Source organism: Dipodomys spectabilis, unplaced genomic scaffold (assembly GCF_019054845.1).
Source record: "Dipodomys spectabilis isolate Male_0828 unplaced genomic scaffold, ASM1905484v1 ptg001908l, whole genome shotgun sequence".
NCBI classification, from domain to species: domain Eukaryota; kingdom Metazoa; phylum Chordata; class Mammalia; order Rodentia; family Heteromyidae; genus Dipodomys; species Dipodomys spectabilis.
Genome location: NW_024872585.1, coordinates 14,511 through 20,211, shown reverse-complemented (window position 1 = coordinate 20,211; position 5,701 = coordinate 14,511). Strand labels below are relative to the sequence as shown.

Here is a 5,701-nt window from a genome sequence, read left to right as displayed (position 1 = left end):
TGGGGCCTGGTGGCAATCACTCATTCATCATTCCTCCTTGCCGAGTCTCACTCTGGTACCAAATCCTGTCAAAGATATGAAATGGCCAGCGATTTCTGTGCTGAAAAGAGTATGCCAATAAATCCCACCCTCATAGTTCCTGTTAGAAGTAAGCCTTGGGCTGTGAATGTGGCTAAGTGGTAGAGTGCTTACCAAGCACAGTAGTTTTATTATCTTCATATATGTCATGATCTGTCTGTGTATGACAAAGACTACTGTGAAAATAAAAAGACCCTTCGCAACACTTATCATTTATATATCATCAATAGATATGAAGGTGCTTAAATATTACTGAAATTGCTTTGGAACAAATCATGTTCACTTTGACTGTCGTGAAAAAGAAGAATTGGTTTCTCAGCACTTTAGGTAAGAACTTGATTGAAAGAAACAAAAGTAAAAGTGAGGAACAACTCAACACATACATTCAAATGAAACAAAACAACCTAAGAAAACAAATTAATTCAGCACTCAAGAACCTGCAGGAAATGCAAAGACTTAAAAAAATATCAGCTATGACAAGCTTATGAAAATCCTGACTACATGGGAGTCTCCTGTTGTGAGGATAGAGGTTAAAGCCCAGACTGGACAGAAATATCTGTACACAATGCCATGCACCTATTATTCTAAATTCCAGGAAGAATAACATAACATGGACTGAGCCCAAGGTCATATACAAGTATCTGAAAAATAATCAGGATTATTTAGGGCTGGGACATGACAAAGTGGTAAAAACAACCATTTAGGGGGCACACGACACTCAATTCAAACTCTAATATTTGGGTATTAAAGTAAAAAGCTATGAACTTAAACAATTGGAATAATTGTAAGATTTGAGTATTTTAGTGGAAAAATGCATGAGAGAGATAGAATGAACCCATGGTGCAATACTTTCAATTTAAGTGAAAATGTTTTATGGTACTTCAGACAAAACAGTTACCTTGCAAATGAGCATGGTTTTGCATTTTGGTGATGGAAATACTTTACTTACACATATGTAAATTAAATAGATTTTATTTGGGTAGATTGTACTTCTTGAACTAAGAGCCTGGATGATGTCCCTGAGATTTTTCTCTCAAGGCTACTACTCTATCACTTTGAGCCACGGTTCCAATTCTGATTTTCTGTTGGCTGTTTGGTGATAAGAGGCTCCTGGACATTCTTGCCCAGGATGGCTTCAAACCATGATTGTCAGATCTCAGCCTCCCGACTAACCAGGATTCCAGGCAATAGCCACCGATAGTTTTAATAATTTAGTAAACTGTACAGTTACTGTAGTTATTCATTATCATTATAACCTGTGTAATATATGTGTGTATGTATATATCAATGCATACGGGTAGAAATATTTTAACATATTTTTGTATCTACAGTAGATTTATGAAATCATCCATTATAAAATAAAATGGAAACAAAAGTTAATAAGGATCAAAACAAAGGAAATTATCACATATTTCTTGTTGTTGAATGGAATACGAATTGCCAGAATCCGTTTGGGAAAACCATCTCTACATTAACAAAATGGATAAGAGCTATTGATTCCAATCCATCTATTTGCCCATGTTGTGCAACCTCACACATGAGTGTGAAAATCAAAAAATACTTTTTGCCTTTGCTTTCAACTCACCTTTTATAATTTACGGATTAGATGAAGTAATCAAATAAAGATTAAAATAATGTTATGTGAGGGTATGAATAAGACCTGAAAATGATTTTAAATATGATAATAGCTAATTAAATTGCATATTTCTTACTTTTACTCTGTCATGTCCCTCATTCCCACATTAGGAAAGTATATAGAAGGTTTTCACTGAATTATATGTACAATTATGAAAAAAATGTATTGAAAAAATATAGGCACAGTGTGGTTTTAGCTTATTGAGACCTGTAGGTGGAATTGTGTTCTTGAGGACTTGCAATACATTGTGATGAAGATGAAGGGAGGGATGTGCTTATTCTGGAAAACTGGCTAGGGGATTGCTCCCATAAAGGTAGTGATGAATTCTTCCAAAAGGTTACAGTAAAATCACTTTCACAAGCATGTTCACTGCTGCACAATTCACCGTAGCCAAGTTACGAAAACAGCCCAGATGCCCTTTGGAGGAATGATGGTTGGAGAAAGTGTGGGACATATACACAATTGGATTGCATCCATCCATTTTGACGACTGTTACATTATTTGTAAAGAAATGAATAGATCTAAAAATATATTAAGTGAACAAAGTCAGAGCCAGACACACAAAGGACCCATGTTCTGTCTCATATTTGGAAGCTAGAGATTTATACAAGTTTACACAAAAATATTAACCAAAGCATGCTATTTGCAGAGGAGTATTTCAAAGGTGTAATTTCTTATAAAATTGAACTTTACGCCAACAAAATGAATACCAGGAAACTATCACTTGGAAGATGTGAGTGGAAGTCAAAAGGAAGAAATAAAGAGTTATGGAGGAAGAGAGTGAAGGTATAATATTCAATGCAGATGTATGAAACTAGAAAAAATTAAAGTGGGGTGAGGTTTGGAAGGGTGTGGAAAAGTTATATAAAGATCCATTATATTAAAAAAACTGATTTGTTGAGTGGAAATACCCTTGTACAAGTGTTTAAGATAATGAAAATATAATTAAAAAATGGTGACATCTGATCTTAAATTCTATTTCCATTTCTTTTAAAAATAAAATTGTTTGCTCTATAATTTGATCAGAGGGATGGATTTTGTGGCTAGCTAGATCATTGCACATCTTTCTCTCTCCCACTTATGGTTCTCATAGGTAATATGATTGCTCCATAATTATCCTAATTTATTTTGCTTTTATATTTTTTAGTTGCATCATTTCACATTCTACTCTGTCATTTCCCAATTCATTTACATATAAGACATTATTTCCTATTTTCTCATTTCTAGAATAAGCTGCACATGAAGACACCACTGGTCCTCATTTTCAGTCTGTCCCTTTGAATACGGAGGAAAATCTTTCCTCTGCTCTCTACCAAATCCCTACTCTCCAGTTAGAATAATTTAGAATAGTAAAAATGAAAAAAAGAGAAAATAAATAATAGTGAAAAAATGATGCAGAAAATTCACCGGATTTTTCTGACTAATTCATGCAATGTGAACTATTGGGGAAATACATGGACAGCTCATCCTCACTGGCACTCAAATTCTCTGGTTAGGCAATTCTGATGAAATTGAGGAACAAGAGGAAAAAGTGAGAAATGTTATCAATTGCAAGAAAAAAAATGGTGAAGGATTCAAGCAAATTTCTTCTTTGCTGAAAATAATCGCCTTACTACAGTGCAGAGACTACTTTCCAGAAAGGTCACTCATGTGAGTACTAGGGATAACGATGAGTATATCCCTCTTCATCGAGAAGCCTACATTGGACACTTAGACATTGTCCATGAGTTGGTGGCTCAAAGCGGATATTCATGTAATAACTGTGAATGGCTGGACACCCCTGCACAGTACTTATACATGGAATATTACCAGAGTGGCTTCTTTATTTCATCATGATGCAGACACCAATGGCCAACCTAAGGCCTCTTGACCCCCTTGTATCTTGCTGCTGGGAATAGATATAGCAAAGATACGCTGGATCTCCTTCTATGTAACCATTATATCAAACCAGATCTGAAGCACAACTTGGAAGAAACTGCATTTGATCTTGCCAAGTGGATAAGTATGTATCACTACCTTTTTGAAGTTGTGGAAGGCTGTACAAATTGTTCTCCTAAGTCCTAATGGCTTGGGTAAGTTTCTTAAATTTCAAAATTGCCAGTCCGTCCCATCTGTTCATACAAAATATTTTCACAATACAAAGCAACAGCAATATCTTACTTTAAAAATTCATGGATTCCATGGTATTCTTCCAAGTGAATTGCCTGACTTTGATGTCAAAATATATTCGAGTTGTTTGTATACATCAATAATGATTTTTATAGAGTTTGTGATTTTTTAAATCAGAAATAATTTTAACTTATCTGTTAAAATGAGTAGTAGAGAAACTAAAGATATTTCTGGTGCTTGTCTGAAAAAAGTATATTTTAAAAGATTTAATATTCTGTTTGTATAATGTCCATAATCTATTTCTTTCTCTCCTAGATAAAATAGTTTGAATTCGACATTGTTTTATAATATATAGGTTCATTAATAAATGTGTCCTTTCAGATTGCTTTCCATATGGAAACAGTTTAAGATTCCTTTAATTCCTAGGTCCTTATAGAATTTTATTTTTTTGGGATAAAATGACAATGTTATCTTATTTCAAAAGTTTTATAAAGGTTATGTTATGTAAAGGCTTTTCTAAAAAGGTGAAGATTGAATATGCTGATGACAAAATAACTGTTATTTCTACTATTTACATGTATTATTGCACTTGTATATTTGTAATCAACTTTTTAATAACGGTTTTTCATTTCTTGCATCTGAAGAATGAAAAATATGTAATACTTCACAAATTTTCATATCTTCCTTGTGCAAAAGCAATGTTAATCTCTGTATTGAAATTCGGGTAGATGAGCTGCTGAAGCATGTAGTATCCTGTAAATTTAAGTAGTTAATGATGCAATCTTAAGACAGGCATATATTCTAGATTACCTATTTGTAACAAGGAAACCTTATTGTTCCCATATTTGCTATTCATCTTATTTCTGTAAAATTCTGTGTATGGTGGAAAAAAGTTATATTGTTTGTTCGATTGCTCACATTTGCAATTTTTGTCAATAACTATTTTAAGTCTTTTTCATTTGAAATTTGATCATACTTTGAAGCCTTTATAGCTACGTCCAAAGGTGATGGATTTTTAAGTACTTATTTATTAACTGATTTAGCTTTGTGGAGGTAATGGATTCAAAGTAAGCCATGCTTAAGAGCTATTTCTAAAATCCTGCAGCTTAAAATTTACCAAATGAGGTCTTACTGGCACAAATGTCTGCCTGACCCATTACCCTTGCTCCATGTAGGAACAGACCAATCAGATCATCTTACCCTGACAGCATAAATTGTCTTATTGGAGCAAAACTAATCTTAGTTACAAATGATCATAGAGTGACGAACAGGTCAGACAAAGCTGGGCGCTGGTGGCTCATGCCTGTAATCCTAGCTACTCAGGAGGCTGAGATCTGAGGATCACAGTTCAAAGCCAGCCCAGGCAGGAAATACTGCGAAACTCTTATCTCCAATAAACTACCAGAAAACCGGAAGTGGTGCTGTAACTCAAGTGATAGAGCACTAGCCTTGAGCTGAAGAGCTGAGGGACAGCGCCCAGGGCCAGAGTTCAAGCCCCATGACTGACAAAAAAAAAAAGAAGTGTTCAGACTAGAAGGTATTTTTTCAAAATATAATTGTTTATTACACCCTATCATTTCAAAAGTAGCTAAAGCCAAGAAGGTGAAAAAATTATTCATATGCATGATTACCTCATGTCCTGGCCTGTCTACCATCCAAGCAGGCAGGAGCTTACACCACTGATATTCTATCACAAAATATATTCTATAGCTCCAGGAGAAGTTCATATGTTTCTCCTCGTTATTAGGCCTTAAATTGGTAATGTTTTAATCACAGTGATTCCTCTTGCCTCTAGGCTGTACATCTCTGAAAGGTAAAGCTTTAGTTCTAATTCTACCAAAAACTGATGTAGAGGTAATGGAATAATACTCTAAAACA

At 34.5% G+C, this 5,701-nt stretch overlaps 1 pseudogene; it reads right to left on the bottom strand.

Annotated features, from left to right (window-relative positions):
• Positions 1-4,471: 4,471 nt before the first annotated feature.
• Positions 4,472-4,568, bottom strand: LOC122103143 (annotated as a pseudogene).
• Positions 4,569-5,701: the final 1,133 nt, after the last annotated feature.